The sequence below is a fragment of the Trachurus trachurus genome (assembly GCF_905171665.1).
Source record: "Trachurus trachurus genome assembly, chromosome: 19".
NCBI lineage: Eukaryota > Metazoa > Chordata > Actinopteri > Carangiformes > Carangidae > Trachurus > Trachurus trachurus.
Genome location: NC_139913.1, coordinates 12,289,272 through 12,295,271, shown reverse-complemented (window position 1 = coordinate 12,295,271; position 6,000 = coordinate 12,289,272).

Genomic DNA, 6,000 nt, shown 5'->3' with positions numbered 1-6,000 from the left:
CCACCTCTCTCAGAGGTGCGATGGCTGCCTCGGTACATTTTACAAACACCCTCGGACTTAATGAAAGGCCGAATGGGAGCACCAAATACTCGTACGTTATGCCTTGAAAAGCAAATCGGAGGTATTTTCTGTGCGGGGGGTAAATAGGGATGTGAAAGTATGCGTCCTTCAGGTCTATGGATATGAACCAATCGCCTGGACGCACAAATCGTATCAGAGCCGTGTGCGTTAACATTCTGAACTTGTACTGTCTCATGTATCTGTTCAGGGCGCGCAGGTCTAATATGGGCCGCAGACCCCCGTCTTTCTTGGGGACCAGAAAATACCTTGAATAGAAACCGCTCTGTCTCTCTTCTGAAGGTACTATCTGGACAGCTCCTTTGTTTAGCAGGGAGTTGATTTCCTCCTGCAATATGCGAGCTTTGTCCCCTAGCGCCTGTGATTGCAAAACTTTGTTGAATCTGGGCGGAGTGGACGCGAACTGGAGCCTGTAACCTCTGGTTACGGTTTTCAGCACCCAGTCCGATGTCACGCATGCACGCCACTGCTGGGCTCGCTCCGACAGCGGACCTAACGGTGGTCTCGCCGCCGTGCTGGGCCGCACAGCGGGTGGTGCCGCTGCGATGCTCAGTCTGTGCTGCTGCTGCACAGCAGGGAGACTGGCCCGCTGCACCACGAGTGGGGTTATGGCTCCCCCTCGTGGCGTTATGTGAGGCTTTACAGCCATGATATGTTTCTGTTTTATTTTTGTTTTCATTAATAAGTTTGACTGCGCCCTTGGTTCTGGACCTGGATGCACAGTTGATAACAACTTTATTAATAACAATGAGGGGGGTGTGTGTGTTTTTCTGCACTGGTGTGTGCTTGTGTAACACAAAGTCTCTGCATGGCTCTCTGCAAGGCTCTCTGCAGGACGGACCTTCCTCCTCTTCGGGCGGCTGTGGACCACGAGTGCCGGGGCGGCTGCTGCGTGTCTCTTCAGGGACCCGGAACACGGCCTCTCTGAACTGGGCCGGAACAGAAACATCTTCAAGGGGGGGGAGACGGGCGTCTGGCTGGACCCGGCATCCCCCTCCGTGGACAGCGTCCTAGGTGGCGCGTCGCTTCTTCTTTCCCCCGTGAGTGACTCCTGGGGCCGGCTGGCTCCCCTGCGTCACATTTGCGGCGAACGGCTTCTTGGCCCATGCGCCTTTCAGCTCCGGTGGTTTGCTCTGGGCGGCCGCCTGAGCTTGGGGCTGACGTCTCGGGATGCGGTAACCCGGCCGGGCTGCAACCTGGGCGAACGTCTGCCGCGGAGCTGCTGGGGGAGGAGGTGGCATCTTTCTGGGTAGACAGAGTTTGAGTGCTTCACCCTCCTTCTTCTTCTCCTCACACTTTCTTTGCATGGTGGCTACAGCTGGTCCAAAGAGGCCTCTCGGGTCCACCGGGACGTCGAGGAGGTGGGCTTTTTCCTTCTGGGACAGGCTGGAAAGATTGAGCCACCTAGCTCTCTCCTGTGCGACCATCAGGGCCATGGCTCTGCCGGAGGCCTGGACAGCGCACCTGTGTAGGCGTAAGCAGAGGTCAGTCACCACGCAAACTTCTTCCCACACAGCAGCGGAGGGTGAGGTTGTCATCTCATCTTGCAGGTCGGCTTGGTAGGCCAGCAGGAGCGATGACGCGTTGAGAGCCCTCACAGACATGGCTACGGACTTGTAGCCTTTTTCAGTCAGGGAGGACTGGAAGCATTCCGCCTTGGACGGCAGGGCGGGGCCCGCCGCCGTCATGGTGGGCTTCTGGCCGGGGTGGAGGTGCGACGCCAGGAGGGGTTCAACCGGGGGGAGGTGGGAGAAGCCTTTCTCCTCCATGCCCGCCCAGTCCAGTGCTGAGCCTCCCTGTGCGGCGTTCTTGGCCGTCAGTGGATTGCTCCACGTTCGGGTCGCTTCCTCCAGGCACTCCGGGAACACCGGCAGGAGCTGTCTGGTGGAGGGTTTGGCCTTGGGGAGCCGTCTACCCTCGTACCGGGACGTGGAGGTCTCGGCGGGGGCTTCTGGCCACTCAATGCCCAGCTTTGCAGCCGCTCTCTTGCAGACATCGTGCAGGTCGGTGCCGGCGGGCGGGTTTGGGGAGCCGCCACTTGCCTGCTCCCCGGTGGTCGACTTTGCAGCCGACGAGGGAGTGAAGGAGTCGTCCAGGTCCGAGTCGTCCTCGTCAGAGCCGAGGCTGATGGACTCGTCCCCAGAGTCGGAATTAAACACGACGTCCAAGATGTCCTCCTGTTCTGCGAACAGGTCTTCACCTGGGGCGTCGTCTATCAGCGGGGCCATGGCGTCGAGCTGATCCGCCCAATCTGCGTCCGTGGGGATGGTGTTTCCCCCGGAGGGCCCCGCCTCCGACTCCTGTGGTGGGGGGTTGGATACCCCCATCATAGGGTCGGTCGCTGACAAGCTGGCCAGCCGTGTCAGCCTGCGGCGGCGGGTTTTGTTTGAGAACCGCGCGCAGTGCTCACACGACACCGGGGTTGCCATGGCATCCTGAGCATGTTTCAGCCCGAGGCACGCCGAGCAGGTGGAGTGGGTATCCGCCCCGGAGATCTTCTTTCCGCACGCGCAGGGCTTGGCTGCCGGTACGGACCCGTCCATGGTGAGGAAACGGGGTTTTTTCAGCTCTTAAAAGGCGAGCGGCTACTGGTTGGGAACAGACTAGCTTGGGCTACTGGTTGGGAACAGACTAGCGTGGGGCTACTGTTTGGGAACAGACTAGCTAAGTTAGGTGGCCACTGTTTGGGTACAGACTAGCTTCGCTTTGCACAGGAAAACAGCTACTGTTAGGGACAGACTAGCTGGCTCTCGTAGCTTTTCAGCTAGAGCAGGGAGCTAATGCGTTAGCGGCCGGCGACCGAGGTGCTAGCTCGCTCTTTGGCCAGTGTGCTAATGTTAGCTGAACCTGCCGTCTGAGAGGTGCTTCCAGGAGCGAGAAGAGGTTTTAGACTGAAGTACCGACGTGACGCCACGGTCTTATAGGGAGGAGGAAGACCCTCCCAGGGAGGTGACGTCACGTCTCTCTGCCAGTCAGGACTGGCGTAGTGGAAAATTGCTTCTGGGGACAAGCGCAGGGGGCGTGTCCCATAGTGAGATACCGAAACGAATGTTGAAAGAGAACTTCCTGGACCATAGAAGTCCGCCATGATGGATTTTTTTTGCTACTTTGTGAAATGTGAAAAACAGTAAAATTAGCATTTGAGATTTTAACTCTATCAACACCAAATTGGGTTATGCAGCCATAGGGGACTAAATTCTATATTTCTATTAAATGAGTCAGATCAGCCAGAAAACAGACCAACCAAAACTTGTAGGTCCCTTCACCATAAATGTGTAGCCTATCTGAAGCCCATTGGACGGAATTTCACCCCCCAAACTGGTGTGCATTGTCTGGGCCTGGGGCAATTTATCCAATATCTTGAGTGCCGTGTTGATTGGTGGAAGTGGGCGTGGCCTATTCATCAATATCTGCCATTGTATGCCTTTTCTTAATTTGTCACAAGCTGGAATGACCTAGACACATGAAACGTGGTACCACAACAACAAATGATGTCCAGATACTTCACAAAAAATATGATCCCATTCGGCCAGATGGTGGGGCTATAACACACATCTGTTGCTGTGCCTCCTAATTGATACTGATGCCATGGCCATAGCTTCCACTTGACCACTAGGTGTCAGGCTTTCTCCCTGGAGATACCAGGTGTGACATACTGAACCTCATACAGATCAGCTTCCATCCTGCTCTTGTCAAAGAACAGTGAAATAAATTAACAATGTAATACAGAATGTTGCTGAGTAGCAGCGATACTGTCCTGTTTTGTCTCATTTACAAATTAAGTGTTTGTTAAATTAAATTATCCTCAGGGATTTTGATAAATTCAATTCTCAGTTTTTTGTCTCCTGTGTAAACCTGTAAGCAGTGAGTGAGCCACAGAGCTGCCCTGGTCCAGCATGGTAAGATAAATGGGTTTACAGGTAATGGGGCAGAGTTTTTCTGTACAGTATATCCACTTGCATAATGTGACACTGCTGATGAGGATCCTGCTGTGTAGCTACTGTAAATACATCACAGGTCTTCCCTCACATGGCACCAGCTCACTCAGCAGGTCCTCCGCTTCATTTATCTCCACTGCAGCAGAGAGGATCTCCAAACTAATTGTGAAGCGTCAATCTGTAGGCCAAGGTCAGCTCTTCCTGGAATGTATGGAGAACAGAAGAGCTTAGGGTGTGGTAATCAGATTCCCCATTGTAAGATCCTCTACAACAGGAGGAGTGGAGACTTAACGAAACCTCACAGCTGGCTGAGTGCCCGTGCAGCCTATAAGCAAGGCAAGGCAAAACACAGCCTTATTCGTATTGCACAATTCACACACTGGGGAAATTCATAGTGCTTTACAGAGCAATAGAAAATAAGACATAATAACACAACATATCACATTTTGGTATTCCCACAGGTTACGTAAGTACTCTGTTTCATACCTACAGGTAACATTAACTATGGAACTGCTCTCCTTTACTGTGTCTAATCACAAATATAACAGTTAAGTAATGCACCAACTCAAAGAACATATAAACCATGAAAATAACCATTGGTTATCCCCATTTCATCCCAATATGAATAACTGTGTAAAATGGTCCTACTACTCTGACTACTGTTTTTAACCAGTATTTTTGAAGTGTTTTACTGTATTACTCTCCACCAAAAGAACAACAAAAGCTTTCAAACACGAGTCCACCAACTCAGAAATACTTCAATGAAATCCAAACACTGAGTATCACATCTATGACTGCATGGTCAGAGAAATACAATGTTAACTTTAGTCAGCGCTGCTAAGGTTTGCAGATATTCCCATAAACAGGAGATAGATCACATCTACCCGTTTATAAAGCACCCAAAGCAATGTAAAACACTGTACATACATTTCTTATTTAGTCCCATCCCATGCGTTTCATTGGTCTGAGTTGACTTTTGCACACCGCAGTATGTAATCTTGGTATTTTAAGTTTTATCTCACAGAGATTACAGAACATTTTGAAGCTTGGTATCTGAGAGCTCTTTATCTCGGTCAGATACGACCTTACAGAAACACAGGCTCCACCAGAAGAACAGAGGAAGGAAATGGTAAGCGAGGATATTCACATGTACCGTAAGCTGCATTAGTCAGCAATCTGACAATGTATCAGTGAAGCAGTTCATTTGAGGTGTCAGTTCACACAAAACAAAGTAGTTTGGTCAGGTTATGTGACCGCATCATAGGACAGTGCTTTTTGTCGTATGTCGTCATAGATAACACTAAACACATAAAGGAACACTCATGAAATATTTATGTGACAAATGAAACAATCCCACCTACAGTATAATTATCTCACAGGCTTCAGTCAATTAACTGCTGCAGCTTGGACTTATACACTCGACCTATCAATGACTGTTCAGCCAAACATCAGAGTTGTATTGTGAAGTTTGCAGATGACACAGCCATGGTGATTAATTTCCCACAATGACAAGTTTGAGTATAGACTTGTTGGACTAGTGCGTGTTTGTTACATTTTATTGTGCTCCTCATGTGAAAACATGTTTAGAAATTAACCTTAAACCATAAAACTTCATTCGTGAAATATCAGAGTTGTTATAAACTTGAATTTCCCTGGAACAGTTGTCTGACACTGGCATATCCCAGCAGGAAATCAGCCCTGACTCAATCCCAATGCAGAGCAGTTACTGTAATATACAGACATGCTCCAACCTGTAGATGCACTTTGCTGCTATGTGATCTGCACAGTGAACCTGAGAGGATTCAATCAGCTGTTAATGTGTTATGGTATTCAAACTTGAGGAACTCAGCATCTGCATGTGGGTCATTCATCATTGTACCTCAGACAGTGATTGTTTGTTCTCCATTATTTCCTTGGGAGGTTTTCCTCAGTCAATGTGAGGGTCTAAGGGCAGAGGATGTTGTAATGATGTTAAAAGCCCTTT